The sequence below is a fragment of the Nilaparvata lugens genome, chromosome 8 (genome assembly GCF_014356525.2).
Source record: "Nilaparvata lugens isolate BPH chromosome 8, ASM1435652v1, whole genome shotgun sequence".
Classification (NCBI taxonomy): domain Eukaryota; kingdom Metazoa; phylum Arthropoda; class Insecta; order Hemiptera; family Delphacidae; genus Nilaparvata; species Nilaparvata lugens.
This window is the reverse complement of record NC_052511.1, coordinates 45448244-45467431: the sequence shown is the minus strand read 5'-3', so window position 1 is coordinate 45467431 and position 19188 is coordinate 45448244. Positions and strand designations below refer to the sequence as shown.

Here is a 19188-nt window from a genome sequence, read left to right as displayed (position 1 = left end):
AACCGACTCTCCCCCCCCCCAACAATAGCCCCCTCTACCTTTTGTCAGCAATTTCCTGAGCTGCAACTGTTGAACGGGGCAAAATTGGATGCCGCCATTGTTAGAGGGGTCGGAATGGGGGGGGGGGGTGAGGGTTAGGTGCATCGGGGCACGTGATTCTAATCCGGTGAAAAGGGAGACATTTTAGCCCCCCCGCCCCTTAGGAGGGTCTCTGGGGGATAAATTTATCTGGTGCAAGCGGAGCTGCATACAAGTACCAAACTCCCATAATATAATTATAACCATTTCTTATATCCTACAGTGAGATTCACTATTAACTGTCAGCATTTCTAATAAATAACGTCAACGCTTCCCATTCAACAAATGCTGACAGTTTTGAGTGAATCTCATTTTATAGCAAACACCTCAGAATATTACTGTTTCGTCCCTTCTTTACTGTCGCCATAAACTTATCCTAGTTATCTTCTTGTTCTCTCACATGTCTTGTTCATGTTCATCTTGTTCCTTTCTTTTCATTGTAGCAGAATTTCATCTCGTTGCCGATAAATCATGCTACTTGTGCCAATACGGCTGAAGCTTGTCAAGTGCAACTAGACTTTTATTGTTTTGGAGAAAAAGCTGAGAAGTGTGATGCAATTTTCTCGTAGAATTGGATTTTCTCTCCTGAGGCTTGAGTTTTGGAGTAGGGTGGGTCACTGAAACTATTCAGTTCTCGTTAGTTTTATAGCCCCAACTTTGAAAAATAACTTTTATCTTATCGATTGATGATAGTTTTGACTTCTACGGTTTCTTTCTGAGTGATACATTTCATTATTATGATTATTATACTTATTCAATCCATTCATAATAGTTCAGTTACGGTTACAATTCAATTGATATTGCATTCTGATACTCTTCTATAGATTATTCAATTTGCTACTCAATCAATACAACATAAGATGAGACACGAATTTAATAGGATTTTTTTCGTTTGTTAAATTGGGGTAGTGAAAATTCCCCTTCAATTTGAACTCTTTTCTAAAAAATTTTTTTTGGATTAGATCCTACTGAAATTTGAATTAAATTAATCAGAGTGAGTGGCTGTTTGAAGTTGTTTCACGACGTATTATAGTAGGTTGCAATTCATTGAAATTTTGCACATTGTGAGCATACTTGTACAATAATTATTGTCCTTCTTGCTATAGTAAACGCAAATTGGTGAGATGGGTGATGGTGGCTCCATCTATGAGTGAAATTGGTAAATTTTAAGTTTTAAATTGCATGTTATTCTAAATATTGGAGATGTGTCAATCAAATAACAATTTTAAAATCAGGTTTTATTTATGTTTTAGTGAAAAACAAACAAAACGAACTCGTCACTTGTACAATATTACAACTGTTTGAAATTTCCAAATGTAATCAGTCAAAATAAAATCTGTGACTGAGTTTTATAAATCTTGAAAAAATATGTTTAATGAGAAGTCAGGTTATGATGACATTTGAATGAAAACAAACACGAAGAAGACGAACTGTTTAAACTTTTTTAATTCTTGAAATTTACCAATTTCAGTCATAGATGGAGCCACCATCACCCGTCTCTCCAATTCGCGTTTACTATAATAGGATATTTTACAAAAATCTATACAAATCTATTACGTTCAGTAGATCTGGAACAACTCAATTGCTAATTATTGCTATTATCTCTAATCCATCCTCGAGATTGGAAATAAGTATTGTAGTGTATTCCATAAAATAAGCTGCTAATATCATAAGAAATCCTACATATAAGTAAGAGTTGAATATCTTGTACATAAGAACTTAGTCCGTCAAAAAAGCAGGTGTCAAAAACAAATGGTGCGAGAAGTGTGATGATTTGCCTCATTGTTTCCCATTCCAAAACTAAATCCAGCAGGTGCCACATTTAACACTAACAACCCTTTTCTTTTCTATGTCAGCTGTTTGCAACAACAGCTGCCTCCAGAAGAACAAACATAGCTATACAGATCCAACCACAAATGATTCCCAAACACTACTACATTATACAAATATTAAGTATATTTCAATCATATATATCCCGGATGAACAACAGTAGCTGGTTGATACAGACCTAAACAGGTGGACATAGCTCCACCAAGATGACTTGAAATGATACATAACTATCAATGAATATAGAACCCAATTGATCGAGCGAAGTGAGGTCTAAGATTCAAGTCGACGGTTTGGCATTTCTCTTAATGTTTAAATGTTTGAATGTTTAAATGTTTATATGTTGCGCATTTACGGCGAAACGCGGTAATAGATTTTCATGAAATTTGACTGATATGCTCCTTTTTAAATTGCGCGTCAACGTATATACAAGGTTTTTGGAAATTTTGCATTTCAAGGATAATATAAAAGGAAAAAGGAGCCTCCTTCATACGTCAATATTAGAGTAAAAATCAGACTATACAATTATTCATCAAATCAACTGTCGAGTGGACTATACATTTCATGCTATGACGCATGCTATTCAATATTTCAATGTAACTTGGTAAAAAATTAACAGCTATGTAGACTATAAATTGCATGCCTCATTGAATGCAATTTTTATGCACTATTGAATAGGATGCAAAGAACTTATAACTGCTCGTCTGGGCGCCTATAGTGTGGTCCACGTTATAATGGCAGTGGATAAAGATAGAAGAATAGCGATGCCGATTCTCTGGAATTAATTAATTATATTTCTACACCGTCAAAAACATAATTGACATCGTTGTGGACCTAGAAAAGGATATTACCACCGGCTTTGTCGAATGATAGACAAGAATAGAAAAACCAAAGTTGATCAAATACTGTCATTATAACGTGGACCTCACTATAGATGTCTTCTGGTTTTCTCGCGCTTAATTTCGGAAAGCGTTATATGAAATTTAAATCTTGTGTAAGCATGATCTGATCAAATAAATAGTGTATCAGTGTGGATGTGCTTATGGTTTGGGACGTCGTTATAACTGCGCGAGGTCTACTGTTCACAGAACTACTAGTTATATAGGGTTCATGGATCTAGTTTATATAAGGTACAGCCTTCAGGGAACAGAACAGAACAGTCTAGTTTACATGTGAACAGATGCCGCTAGTTTGAAAGCTGTTTTGACGAAGGCACGCGTTGGGATAAAGCCCAACTCTGATAGGCGTTTCTCATGTTTGTAACAGCGACAGATTGTTGTGTGGACAGCTTTTTCCATCGGATGAAGAAGATTGCTGCAATTCATTGTCAAGGAACCACCCAGACGACTTTATAGTCAGGTTCACTTTTAATTGTCAGCAATCCTTGTAGATAAGGAAGAGAAGAAGAAGAAGAAAAAGAAGAAGAATATGTAGGAGAAGAAGAGATACGAAAGGAAGAAGAAGAAGAAGAAAAAGGAGAAAAAGATCTTCACCTCCTCCTCTTTTCCTTCTTCCTCTTTCTCATCTCCTTCTTCCTCGCTCTCTTCTCCTCATTCCTCTTTTCTTCTTCTCCCTCTTTTTCTTCTTCTTTTACTTCTTCTCCTCCTCCTTCTCCATCTCCTCCTCCCGCTCCCCCCTCTCCTTCCCCTCCTAATCAACTTTCTCTTCTCCTTCTTATAATTATTTTTCATCTTCTTCTCCTTCTTCTTTTTCTTCTTTCTTTTCTCCTTCATAATCATCATCATGAATTCTTCTTCTACTCTTCCTCCTCCTCCTCCTCTTCCTCTTCCTCCTCCCCCCCCTCTTCTTCTTCTTCTTCTTCTTCTTCTTCTCTTCTTCTTCTTCTTCTTCTTCTTCTTATTCTTCTTCTTCTTCTTCTTCTTCTTCTTCTTATAATTATTATTATATTATTATTATTATTATTATTATTATTACTCTTATCCTTATTCTTCTTCTCTACCTTCTCTCACCCTCTTCCTCACTCTCTCTTCTCTCTCTCTCTCTCTCACTCTCTCTCTCCCTCTTCCTCTCTCTCTCTCTCTCTCTCTCCTCTCTCTCTCTCTCCCACTCCCTTCCACTAACTATTCCATTGAACCATTGCTGACTGTTAATCTCACCATATCCCAGCGCCCTAACTTTTCTCTACCAAGTCTGAAACCAGACGTCTATTCAGCAGTTTTAGATCAATAGTCTTGTCTCATTCTGGCTTGTATGGGTGCGTGTCATTATGTAGAAGCTTTGAATGTGTGTGTGTATGATATACAGTTGTGTTGTGTATGTCGAGCTTCATTTGATGTCATTGTTCTGTTCCCCAGTTTTTTCTGATGTGATGACATCATCATCCCTGAGGGTAGTTACTGCAGTGATGGAATAGTGAAAATTCGTGAACGATGGAAATTGTATCGCCAAGCTTTATAAGGTTCGATTAATTGCTGTTACGTTTCAATGCAGAGTTGTTGGGATTCAATTTGTTTCGTTGAAATTGCGGATGGTTTCGAGCAAATACTGCTACAGAATAGTATTTTTCTACAACTGCGCGTAAAGAAATAATTTACACACTCAATTCTCCTCGTAAAACAGCTTATTTCTGAGGAGAATCTACTTTTTCGCTCGCTAACCATCCGCGCATGCGCAATAGATTTACTTTACGCTCCCAAATCATTCGCTCATGCGCAGAAGAGTTTCTTACCCTTCCTAATCAGCTGATTGTAAGCAGCTCGCCAAAAATTCAGATCTTAACCTAAAAAGTCGGTAATTGTAACTCCGCCGATATAAGTAATTTAACAGGTTTGGGCAGTTGTACGAAAAATTTTGTATGTAATTCGCTCATAATGCTTCTTTATCGCTCTTGCAAAATTATCACGCTCCGCGTCGCGTGATAACTGTTTTGTGCGAGTGATAAAGTCGTGCATTACGCTCTTAATACATAAATAGCTATTTTACATGTATTTTTGTGTTGATTTCCTCACTCTCATCATAGCATCGTTTTACCTCTTAGGGCAAACAGCATTTCCGGTAGAGTTACCCTATTTTGACTTTTTCTTCCAAGCTCTGAATATGCGTTGGATTACAGGAATTATTGTCTTCCAGTAGCCTGTACCTATAGAGAAAAGATAGCATAATTATATATCCTTTTGTCGTTTATGTTCCAAATTCAAGCCGATACATTGAAAATTGGAACATAAACGCCCTATAACATGAAATAGTTGAGAATTTGATATTGTGGTAATTATTCATATTGAATGAAAAAGACTAAGAAATTGTCAAAAAAAATAGTTTTTCAGAGATTGACAATGGTGTAATAACCGAAACCGGTCTTTCTAAGTATCAATAAATCAGTGGTTTTCTGACAATTTCTTAGTCTTTTTCATTCAATAAATATCATCTTCTTATGCTTTTGTTAACTCTGGCCGATTACTATATTGGCTACTGTCTATGATCACTGTTTTGGCAGAGTGAGAGTTAGAGCGGCACAGTATGAGAGACTAGCAGCGTCACATTGCTTCACTAAAAAGAACTACGTGTACTATTGGCTTGAGTTAACATTGAAAATCTGAACATAAACGCCTTATGAACATAAACATCTTCTTATGCTTCCTCTTTTCTATGCCTGTACGAAAGGAACTTTTAGGTTGGTTTAGTGTTGAAACGGGAATTTTCTGCCTTTCCAAACCCTTTTCTCAGTTTCATTTCGTTTTCATACTGTGTTCCACATTGTAAAGTGCTGAGAACTATTAATCATAATTGGAATTCCATCATTCAAGGAACAAATTGGGGTTAAAATTTATATTCTCTTGTAATTAATTATTGATTCATCTGTAATACTTACAGATAGTTATGAAGTTTTATGTCCATGGTTTGTTGAATCTGTTGTTTGATCAAATTCGATGACGAATTACGTTGGCAAGCCTACCTGTCATTCATCTCACGTTCAGCGTTCAGCAGTCATTCCAACTTCCTGTCCTTATCTTGTGGTTTCTGTTTTCATCCTGTAGATAGCGTTTAGGTTGACTAAATTTCGTTTTTGGATACCTCAGGTAGGAGGATGAGAAGAATAGAGAGGTGTAAAAGGAGAAGAAAAATGAGATGAGAAAATATAAATGTTTGAGGAGAAGTACAATACGATGTTACTAGCTTGTGAAAAGAAGATCAAACAGATGAAGATTGGAGAAAAGGAGGTGAATCTAAAAAAAAAAGAAGTCGAAGTGGTAGTAGAAGAAGGAGAAGAAGATGAAGAAGAAGTAGAAGGAGAAGAAAAAGAAGAAAACGAAGAAGAAGAACAACAACAACAACACTAACCACAACAACAACACCAACAAAACGGGGGAAAGAAGATGAAGAGAAATAACCAGGTGTATTCAGTGGAAATGGCAAAAGAGTTGACGAAGAAGTGCAAGAAAGAAATAGAAGAAGATGAACGAGAAAGCGAAATGATAAGACTCGGGGATGAAAAGATGACAAGATTCGGAGAATTGAAGAGATCAGAAATAAACTAGGATGAGAAAAATTGAGAAATGAAGAAAATATTAACACAAAATTATATGAATTACTGGCGGATTACGGAAGATTATAAGAAAGTTACTTTTCCGAGGAGAAGAAGAAAATCAAGAAGAAAACGTGATTGAGAGTGAAAAGTCTCTTGAGGTAGGAAGGTACAGTAGATTGTAGTAGGTACGTAGATTGAAGAGAGCAGAAGAAAAATAAGAAATGCAGATGTAGAAAATGAAGAAGTAGAATTAGGAGTTGAAGGAACAAATAAATAATTAGGAGATGAAGAAGAAATGGGAGAAGAGATGTAGCAGATACAGGAAGAAATGAGGTGAAGGGTGTAGCGGAAGGACTAAAAAATAATCTTGAAAGAAGAATTTCAAGAAATACAATACTGGAATTGAAATTTGTAGAAGAGAAAGGTATCAGGAGAAAAAGACTCACAACAGGGTGATTGTTTCAGGGGGACAAAGAAGGAATGTAAAAGGAGGGAAGAGGAAGGAATAGGGAAATCGTACAAGTGCGAAACAAGCAATCGATTATTTGTGCAATAGGTTTGTCTCTCCAAGTCAGGAAGTGTCAATGTGGTAAGATGAGAAAGTGGGTGAATGATACGAATAGAGTGTATGGGGGAACTTGGTGATAGATACCAACCAAACCCTTACTTCCCACTTCCTCTGTCTTTCCCCCACACCCTCTCCTCCCCTATTTCGCCTGTCCCTCTCTTCATCTTTCATTCCCTCTTTGTTTTATGTTTCTCTCCGTTGACCATCACTTCCTTCCTGCTGTGGGTTTTCTTGTGGTTTATTTGACAACATCTGGAAAGTTTCTGTTGCAGGCTCTGAAGTGAGATTCTTAGCAAACTGTCGGCATGCCTCATAAATAACATCAATGCTTCCTATTTAATCAATGCTGACAGTTATAAGTGAATCTAGCTACAGGTAGGCCGAAACTTGAAGCCTACCAAATAATGGCTTAGCCTTCATCCCTCGAATTGATCAAAACTTCAATGGTATACCTACACAACACAGATATCATGATGATAAATGTTAAGACAAGTTTGTTCCAACCACTATTCCTGTATATCATGATTGTGGTTACAACTTACTTGGAGTTTCAATAGCTATCACCTAAATTATATCAATATTATTATTAATTATATTTATATTATAATTATAGATATTTCAATAGCTAATACCTAATGTATGAGGAGCGTGAAACGTGTCTTTATTGCTTGAGCAAAACAGTTTCAAAAGTGTTTTCTGTTGAGAATTTCAATAAGCAAAAGTTGTAGTATGATGCGGAGAGTGATCATTGAGGCTTGATAATTTCATATACTTCATCAGTGATGATTCGAATCAGGGTATCGGTTTTCCTCGCAGGTAGAACGGTTTTTAAACGCACGAGAAGATTAGCGCCGTGTTCTCGCTCGATTCTCCAGTTGTTTATTTATTTATTTATTTATTTACATACAAAAGCTCACAGAATAAATCCATGAAGAGCCTTATTGACATCAACTAGTTTAGATACATAATATTTGATGCAAAATAAGAATGAAAAATAAAATAAAATTGTAAACACAATTTTTGAATACTAATAAGATAAGAAGAGGCGAAATGAAAAAATAAAATAAACCAATGATAATAGAAAATGAAGAAGAATGAAATAAAAATGATAAGAAAAATAAAATAACGAATAAAATAGAGAATAGAGGAAAAATAGGGCTTTAGAAGAGAGAAAAAAAAATGAGGGAGTTTAGTATAATTATTTATCAATCATGAGTTAGCTATAGAGCGATATGCTAGTTCACAGGATTTCTTAAAGGTTTTGAAACGGTCAGCAAACGGATCAATGCAGTGGCTTATTCTATTGTACAAACGTAAAGTTCTGTATATATAAGAATTGCAATGATGAGTCGTTCTGATAAATGGCATGTGGAACAGAATATTTGGTTTTGGTCTATTAACGGGACATGAAGTTGCAACATACTTATAAATTCTGGCATGAATACTTGATTGTTTAGGATATTATATAATAGCAAGAGGGAACTGACAGATCTCCTTTCTTCCAATCTTTGAACATTAAATATCAACCTTAGATTGTCTGTTGAAAAAGCTATCGGACAGAATGCGTTGAACTTTTTAAAATAAAGATACCTTAAAAATTTATTCTGAATTTTTTCTAAATCAAGAATAGCGCTGCTGTGAAATGGATCCCAAACTAAAGCAGCATATTCAAGTTTACTCCTCACTGTAGCATAGTACAATTTCAAAACAACGTCACATGCTGTAAAAGGCCTACAATTTCGAAATAAAACCCTAGCGACCTATTAGCACCATTCATAACATGTGTTAGGTGTTCCTTAAACTCAAGAGTAGGGTCCATTATGACGCCCAGGTCCTTTATACGGATAACACAATCGAGGGTTGCATTATTAATATTGTAATTGTAATGAAAAGGATTTTTCTGACGTGTGAATATCATGTATTTTGTTTTTGATATATTTATTTCCAATCTATTTCTCAAACACCAGTCATGAATCGCATTCAGATCCCGCTGCAAGAGACAGCAATCCTCCAGACTAGAAATAGGTCTGAAAAGTTTTACATCGTCTGCAAAAAGCAAAATACTAGATTCTTTAATATGGTCAGGCAGATCATTCATGAGTAGGACGAACAACAAGGGACCAAGGTTTGACCCCTGTGGAACCCCAGAAGAATTGGTAAAGTAAAGAGATCTGTGATTATTAAAAACCACATAAGACATCCTATCGGTTAGATAACTCTCAAAAAATGCAATCAAACTATCAGACAGGCAAAACCATTTCAATTTTTTCAACAGAATCCCAAAATCCACCGAATCAAAGGCTTTTTTGTAATCTAAATAGATAACATCCATACGACCATGCATGTCTAGCTGCGAAGAGACAGATTGGGTGAACTGCAACAGATTAGTTATAGTTGAGCGCGATGGCATAAAACCATGTTGGAATGAGGAGATTGCGGGTCTTACATGGTTGAAAACTTTGCTATATAAAATATATTCAAAGACCTTACTTGGAGAATTGAGGATAGTAATGGGACGAAAATTCGAGATTATATTCTTTCCACCAGTCTTATGAACAGGTGTCACCCTTGCAGCTTTCCATTTTTTAGGATATTTATTCAATCTCAAGGACAAATTGAAGATAATTTGTAAAGGTTGAATAAGAATATCTCTACAACCTTTTATAATGTATGCTGGTACACCGTCAGGCCCACAAGATCTAGTTGCTTTAAGTTTATTTATAGCTGAATTTACTTCATTTTCAGAAATATATGAAACTTGTAATATGTCAAGATGAGGAGATGAGGAAATGCTGTCATATGATTCATTATCATTATTATGTTGGATGTTATTACGGTTGTTGCTGTTATTGTAAACAGATGAGAAATAATCAGCAAAAGCCTGCGGTACTTCCCGATCGGTATACCTGCACCCATTCCACTCAAAACACTTTGAGTCCGATCTAGACTCTTTTTTACTCGCAACATAGTTCCAGAAGTGTTTAACGTTTGAATTTATGTTATTTTGTAGAGATTCTATATAATTTTGTTGTGCTATGTTGATTTCACTTTTTATTGCAGCTCTCAATTCCTTGAATTTGTTCAAATAATATCCCGAAAACGATTTTTTCCGTGCACATTTCTTTTTAATTTAATCATCTGGATAATGCTTCTAGTAAACCAAACCGGATACTTCGATTTAATAATATTTTTATTTTTGGGCACATGCGAAGCGAAAGCATAATTCAATAAATCGTAAAAATAGTCTACAGCGAGATCGACATCGTTGAATTGATAAAGTCTATGCCAATCTGAATCTCTAAGTGTGAGATAAAATTCATAGTAGTTTGCTTTTTTAAAATTGTAATACTCTGTTGTATGGGTGTATGCTTCTGAGCTCAGTTCCGCTAGCAGACAGTACAGAAATGAGCTTCAAAATCACCCAATGGTCATGGCGATTTCAAGCTACTACCTATCACTTGGATTTCTGTTATTAGAATGTTGTCACTTTTGGATCAAGCAACTAATTGATAATTATTCATTATATTCTTTCAAAGGCTATCCTTATATTTTTTGTTGGAATTTATTTTTCACTCTTGGATCAAGCAACTATTTGATAATTATTTATTATATTCTTCCAAAGGCTATCCTAATATTTTTCGTTGGAATTTATTTTTTATCGTATTTTTGTAGTAACACATCACAATCACTATTACTATGATTTTATTTCAAGTACTTTCATTAATTTGGGGCTGTGTCTGTCGCAACCAATTCTATCCATTATTTGTATCATTCCTTTCAAAAGCTATCTTACCATTATTCTCCTTGGAATTTGATTTCTCGTAGCTTTTACATTACAATAACTATTGCTATGATTCTATTTCAATAACGTTTTTTCACGTATTTCTCTCAATCAATCATTTTACTTATTTTCATTAATTTGGTGATTTGTATTTTGTTCTGATTCTATTCATTATCTGTATCATACCGGGGAAATACCCCTGGTATCAATCAATACTTAATTTTATTGAACAAATCCAGTTTTTAAACACAGATATGCTTGTATTGGTACATCTGCATTACATTATAGGCCTACTGCAGCAGAGGAGCACCAATTTGAAAAACGTAATGACTTTTGACGTTGGCTTCGGCCAGGTGCAGCATAACTCTGAAAAGCCGTTTGCGAATATTATTTGCGGTTGTCTGCTTTTCCCCCAATTGTTTCCGGAGCGTTGAGCTTCATTAATTGCTCGCAGATTGAAAAGCGTCTCCGGGTGATTGAGGGTTGGGGTGTGAGGCGAGATAAAGCTCTCCTTGCTTTGGAAAAGGAAGGTGAAATGCAGCACCAAGTTTGCTTGGCCTGCCGATGTTAGAAGCGATAAAAACTGTACTTTTCGCGAAGGGTTCGTGTCAAGTACTATTTCAGGGTGGTTTAGGGCTGTGAGGGGGTGGGTAGATCGATGGGTTGAGCATTCCTTTCGATTTGTGGCTTTGCGGAGAGAACTGCTCTTGCAACAACTGAGCAAGATATATCTTATAAATCTTATCAGTTTTTTTTAGTGTCAAGCAATAAGAATAATTCTATTATTTCACTGCGGGGATATTAATCAGTAATAACATAGAGAATCAATAGCATAAGTTATTGTTTCTCTTACGCTATTGTTTCTCTATGGTAATAAACAGAGTAGAACTTGAATTTTATTCAATATGGACTGTAGTAGGGCATAATTCTTTTATCTTATTTTAAAAATCATTTGCAAATTCGATCTGTTGAAAATATAAAATGAACCAGTGTTTAAGAGTAGAGTGAAATATTGTCTTGGTCTACGTTATAATGGTAGTGTAGAAAAATAGAAGAACAGCGTTACCGATTCTCTGCCTTGCCACTGCATTCTATAGAATATAGCTGATACTGATATATGTGATGAATAATATCAACTGTTCATTCTTGTTAAAAATAATCAATCATATTTTATTCTTGAAGAATAATTAATAATATAATACAATATAAAGATAATATATAATTTTCTTCTCTAATCGATATTAAATATTTTGTTAATCCATTATATTTTTATATTAATAAAGAACGATCGTTGCGGAATTTGAAAAGGTAAGTGCGATCTGCTTTGTCGAATGCTAGACAAGGATAGCAACACGAGTTTAAATCAAATGATGCCAGTGTAAAGTGAACCTCACTAAACATTCTCAAGTTGGATGAAGAACACCAATGCTTCTTATTTATTGCAATTTTTTTTTCAAAGTTTCAATTCCAAGTAGTTTTTAAATATGTACAAACCACATCTTCCACTACTACAAATTACTTCAAATGATATGTTTCCATTCCAATTGAGTACGGTACCTTTACATGTATAGAAAGTACACCTCTAAAATTACTGATGATGGTAGTTTCTTGATCCATTCCGAACTACGATGTATTAACACACTTTTTCTATGTATTTCACATGACATGCAGACAAATATTTAAGTAAATAATCAAAATCTTTTACTCACTGACTGTAGTACTTTCGACCATCTCGCGATCATTTTCAACATTGTCGACCGGAAATGTTTTGTTGGTCAGGAAGATTTGTGGTTTTTATTATAAATCAAGAAGTTTGTTTGATTTGAAATTGAGCTGTTCATTCAATATGTTGTTTTTATCGAGGACTAGACAACGACTCCGCTCAAAATTGAATGTCTTCTAAAAACGTTTTAACCTCCTTGTAAACAAACATATTTTACAACAATGGAACAATGTATGCCGTATGAAACTTCATGTCGCATCAATAAAATTTGATCATTAATTCTGAAAAATCTAGAAGAAAAAATGAAATTTGGGCTTCGAGGTGCACGAAATTGATATTTTTAGAATCTATGTGCAAAATTTGGAGATCTAAATCATCCCCGTTTTTCCGGTATGCAATCCACAAGTTGTCATTTTTAGATGCGAACAAACACAACCCTATTCTCTCTTATTATATAGAAGATGGTGGCTTTGTTACACCGCTCAATTTCAAATCAAACAAACTTTTTGATTATATAATAAAATCACTTGTTCTTCCTAACCAACAAAACATTTCCGGTCGGCACTGTTGAAAATGATCGCGATACAGTCGAAAGTACTACAGCCAGTAAGTAAAAGATTTTGATTATCTACTTAAATATGTGTCTGCATATCGTGTGAAATACATAGAAGAAAAGTGTATTACTGAAGATATACTCCAACTTATATATGCTCCTCAACATGTTGAACATATTATTATACAGCATGGCTTATACTCCATTGCTAATTTTGACAATGCCCATTACTGTATTATATTTCTCTAAATTATTGGCGTTTCTTTCAATGTTGGACAACAAATCGGATAGTGAATGTCCTGCTTTATAGTCCAAATGTATTCTTCTTCCTATAACTCACCTCCCCCTTTCTTGACGAATCTGCACATTACGTCATCACAATGACATAAATTTCTCTGCCAGCTGATCGTTGCATGGTGTATCATCCCTGCACAACCCTTCCGCTCCTTGGGGGCTGAATGCGCATGCGTGGGAGGGGTCCTTAGGGGTATAGGTGGGGTGGAGGTAGCGTCGCGACGCAGGGGTTCCTGACGCGTCGTGCCTCCAGTGCTGATTCAGAGCTTGGCGTCGGTGCTTAGTGTTTCGTCCTCTAGTGCTACTTAACTCTGGACTTTGTTTGAAGTTGGTGAGAGTGAGAGCGCTTTTGCGGAAGTTGGACTTTGTCGCGGAGTCACCTCCTTCAGCCGGTCTCCTTTTTAGGAGATTGTTCTGGTGGTTTTGGTGGGTAGTAATAATTATTATTGTATTCTCAAAGTTCAGTTTACATTAGTATCATTTGGAAAAATAGTTGAAAATATATATGATTTTAAGAGGTTCATTTCGTAGTACTACTTGTATTTAAGGCGTGAATTCGTAAGAAAAATACTTCAAACTTGAGAAAAAATTGGATAATTTAGATTCCTGAGTTTAATTGGTGAATATTTTGTTACTAAGGTGAAAAATCTATTGCAAAATTATATCATAATTCATATAAATAGGCTTTGAATAGAAAGCTGCATTTGTAAATAATTAAATATATTGGAGGTCTTTGTAAGATTTCTGCAATTGTATATCAATTAAAAGAAGATTTCAAATTTATTATATATGAATATGATTCTTGTTTCTCATATCACTCCAAGTGAAGATCTCTTTCATTAGAATTTTATTTAATAGATAATTTTATTAGAAGAACCATTCATATTAATTCAAGATTTCCGTTTCTTGAGAATGTTTCTAGGAAATGTGAAATTCATTTGAATCGTAGTCAATACTTCTTATGATTTTACTGTAGGAAGTAAAGTTCTTGAAGCTCTCAAAGGAGATGTATTTTCTTCACTCTTATCAGTAATGCTGAATTTTCTCTCTCAAGTGTACTATTTGACTTCATAATTTTCTTATCAAAGTGTATTATACTTCGAATACCCCACGTCCTTTTAATATTTTGTATAATGAATTTTGGAACCAATAACTGTGGTAACTATTTCACATCTTCAATCATCCGTTTTCTTCAAAACTAGTTCCATTGCAGGCCATTGCTCCCGATGCATTTGATATTGATATCTCACAGATATTGATACTTTTTGACAGTTTGGCAATCTCAGTTTCTTCGCCCGAAAAGAACCGGTTGAAATCTGTCTCCACCTGTACTGTATGTATTCCACACATTCCAATGATTTGTCCATTGACTCGTGGAATATCAATTGATTTTGAGTTTGTTGAACTCTTTTGAAAAGGTGAATCTGTGAATATGGTATTCGTTATCTTATGAACTCTTACAATTAGCATATAGTGTATTCATAAATAGATTAGTGGTTGAATTGAAATTAATGTATCACTTTATAAATCATTTATCAACTAGAGAATAAGAGTAGGGAATTTCTTATTTCAATTTCATTTTCTGTCTAGTTTGGACACATTTCCTTTGATCTCTTGAACATTTTAAGTGGACGCAGATAAAATTTAATTTAAGCAAAATAAACAATGATTAATGAAAATTAAAAACTTCAAAACCCAAAGTCCAGATTTCAGATTGTGATATTTTAGGTAGGCTCAGTACCATTCATTTGTTGGCTGAAATAACTAGGCTATGCATGGGGGTATTATAGAAAGGTTCTGAACCTTTGAATCCCAAACTATTGGGTAGAACAACTTCATGATTGCCATTTTGTATTTATTGAGTTATTAGATGATGATTTCGTGACATCTACCAATCACATACATAAATTCAATACTTTGGGAACATATCTCTGAAATGCTGGTAAATCGTTGTTCCACCAATACATCACAAAAGCTATAAAAGTATAAATGATTTATAGTGCCTTGACACGATTTTATCGGACATTTATTGTGGTTTGCAGCTCTGCAGCCGCCATTACTCAATCCTGCATTATCGATTGGAATGCATAATTTAATATGGCACCGAGTTGAATATAACAGGAACTTCAAACGCGATTGAATTCCATGTTTTCATTTAATTTGTTGTTAATACAACCAAAATGGGGTGGGTAGACGACGACATGTTTGTTGTTGCTTCTACCTTTTGCAGCTCTCTGATTGGTTCAACTGTTCAGCCAATCGTCCGCTTGCTATTCCTCGCCTGGCATTTCTCATCGTATCGATTTTGTTAGATCGGTTAAGGTTTTTCCAATAAAACCTCCACGATACCTCACTATATAAAATATGTGTCGAGGTTATCATCAAATTAATACAAATTTATGCTACAACAGATAATACAAGAATTCCAAAAAATCTAAAACTATATATATTGCTCTAAGCATCACCTAGTACAACTAGTACAATACTAAACAGAGGTACTATTTTTTACCTATAAATTACCTTATTTTGAAAGAATACCACTTGAATGTAAATCCTACTTACTATGAGTTCCTCACTACTTTGTATCCCAATACTGAATAAACAATGTCTAATAATTTTTCTTTTGAAGCTATTAATATTTTCCTCTCCAGATTTCTATTGGTATTTTATTAGATGTTGTAGGCATAAATATCCTAGTCATCTTTGCCCAAATGCTGTATCCATTCTTGGTACTTCTTGGTTGTAACGTTCTCTTCTTCTAGTATTATGTCCATGATTTATGATATGGTTCCTATTTTGATGTTTTTCCATATACCCTAATAACAACAATAAATACAATTACCTAACGCGGAGTACTCTATTTTCTAAATAATATTACAGTTGAAAACTGGATTTCCCTGTTTCCCAATATTTTCAAAATGCTTTTTTGAGTTTTAAATAATATTAAATAATTAAATAATATTGTCGTCAATAAGTACTTCCAAAAATAAATTCTCGTACAGTGCAATATCACCTAATCTCATTTTAACACACAATAGAATCCAATATCCTCACACCCATTTCTTTGCCGGTCACATTATTTATTAATCCTTTTCCAAATTTATTCATTCGGCTTGTGCTCCACTTCCTTCCTAGTCCATCATTCTCACTTCTAGGGAATTCCACTTCTCCTCACAATAGTCAATAATTCTCGTACTTTCTGGAGAGTTTTCGAGAACATGAATTATGTATGAATGGTTAGCCCGATTAGTGCCAGATGGTGTTCAAATACCAGTGAGGTTCACATCAAACTGTAAGCTCTATTATTATGAAATAACATTAGTGCTCTCCATTTAATTAATGCTGACAATTTGAAGTGAATCTTATTACTGTATAGCCTCCCAAACTTCCATATTAAAGAATTCCGTTGAAGCTTTGTCATTATGCATTATGTATTGTTGGCCCTTAGCGTAATACACCACCCAGTTAAGGTAAGCTATAATACCTGTTTATGATATATTCTTATATAATACATTGCCTTTGCGGTATTTTGAGGGCGTAGAATGCATTGATGATTTATTGAAATACTTCTTCATAATTCGAGAAGTACTTCCTGGGCCGTTGGTTTCTTGTGAGACTTGGGGAATTAATTTTCTCAAAGTTGAGGCAATTTTAGTCTGTTGATCTCAATTAATTTTTCAAGATTATTCAGTTACTTAATTAATTCATGCTTTCCACTCCTTGACATTCCAAAACGCTTTGATATTTCCAGTACTATAGAGGTAGACTATATTGATAACTTCTCCTCTTTATTCATCAAATATGTAATTGAATGTTATACTGACTGATTACTGTCGCTACATGTGAAATGGAATAATATGTTGTTGATAAACTCTTAATTCCCACCATTTGAAAATCTTTGTGCATCATGGGCCATTTAGTAGGCTATTTATTCAAATACTGTACCATATTCTAATAATTCATATGAAAACAGTCATCTGCAATTTATTGTAATCAAGATTTCATATTTGATTAAGGAATTTGAATATTGCAAATGATGAATGATCATTGATCATTCTTGATGAACGTTCTCTTATGTTTTGAGGGTCCCTTCCTCAAGAACTATAAGCATAATCATATTTTCATGTTGGAGAATGAGAAACGAACTCACAAATTAATGTGTGAGATACGTAATATCATATCATGATTATCTATCAATCGACCATGATATTCATGTATTGATTTCCTTCTAATTCTCCCTATGTTGATCAAGGGATGCAATCTAAGGAAGCTTATGCTCCGATTCCTGCAAAACTATTAAGGCTGTGCAAAGGCTAAAAATAAACCTTCTACTGGTGATATTTTTCATAGTTTTTCGATTTGTATGTCATCAAGCTATCAAAATGAAAAAGTTTTCTCAGGAAAACATTACTTTTTGAGATATGAGCGCTTAAAGTTTAAAATTTTGGAACAGAACATTTCAAATTCGGTGAGATAAATCCATGAGATTTAGAGGATATATTCTTCATGGTATTGTTGATCTACTAAAACAAACATTTTCTGAAAATATCAATTTTTAAGAGAGTTGTTCAATTTACTAAAAGTAACCAAAAATAACTTTTAGTTGAGTTATTTTTGGTAAATTGAATAACTTTTTCAAAAATTGATATTTTCAGAAAATTTTTGTTTTACTAGATCAACAATACCATGAAGAATCCATCCTCTAAATCTCATGGATTCATATCTTACCGAATTTGAAATGTTCTGTCCCAAAAATTCAAACTTCAGGCGCTCATATCTCAAAAAGTGATTATCAGAAAAAAATGTTTTCCCGAGAAAACTTTTTCATTTTGATAGCTTTTATATAAATCGAAAAACTTTGAAAAATATCACGAGTAGAAAGTTTATTTTTAGCCTTTGCACAGCCTTAAATCACAGAGTATTCAAATTGACTCTGATATTACAAAATAATGTATGTAATTCCACAGTTTTCACTGATGATATAAAAATTCTGCATTATTATCTCAAATTTCAGCACTTGAACACGCTATTCTCGATTATTACAAAGTTCGATAAGTAAGCGTGTCACTGAACTTGATACTCCTCTCTCTCTGTTACAAACATTCATTCATCTCTCTCAGTGGATTATTCCATGTGAATTGTGTTGGAGCTTTGTGCTACTCATGTGTGAAATGCAGATACTATCTCTGTTCACGTTCCTTTTGATAATCTCTATTCTCCAATTCATACGATGAACTCCAATATTTGAGATGAACAATGGTTCATTCAGTTCATTGGTTCTTGTACCTGTTGAAGTGCTATCAGCTATCTAGATTGCTCAATTAAAACTCGAATGGAAACAGTCACTATAATACTCATATTTACTCAACTAACAGTACAGCTTACAAGTATAGCTTACAAAAGTATATTCTGTACAAGTATAGCTTACATAAGTATTATGCTGTATAGCATTTATATAGCTTACAAGTATATATATAATCTTTCTCGCGTTTCTTTATTCATAGGTATAATAACATTATTGAAGCACAATAAAAGATATTAAGTATACTTTTTTTTCAAATAAATTACAACTAGTTTCAACTCATTAGAGCCATTTTCAAGTGTAAATCACTCACTAAGTAACTGAATTGGTTGAATAAGAATTTCCTCCACATGCAGACGTTAAGTCTTTGTGGAGGAATTCCGTAATATTGAGTTTTTTCCATGATTCACTGTAAATACTTGAAGGAATAAAAAAATATTTGAATTGAATTGAAGTAAGTGTAAGTTTACAGTTGAAATTGGCTTGTGTTGAATCTAGTTGTGATTTGTTAGAGTAAAGAAAAAATACTAACGACCTGATCTTTCATAAATTTCAAGTATTCAAGCGCTGTATTTG

General features: G+C 34.3%; 1 protein-coding gene across 4 annotated transcripts in view; it reads left to right on the top strand.

Annotated features, from left to right (window-relative positions):
• The window catches only part of LOC111043392 (centaurin-gamma-1A), a 264095-nt gene that overhangs the window by 206661 nt on the left and 38246 nt on the right, over nt 1-19188 (top strand). Inside the window, exon 1 of one of the 4 annotated variants that reach the window (XM_039434914.1) lies at nt 13579-13736. The exons of the other annotated variants lie outside the window; for them this stretch is intronic. The gene's annotated coding sequence lies outside the window, so the exon portion shown is untranslated. Of the gene's footprint in view, nt 1-13578; nt 13737-19188 lie in introns of those variants that run through there. 4 annotated transcript variants of the gene reach the window in all.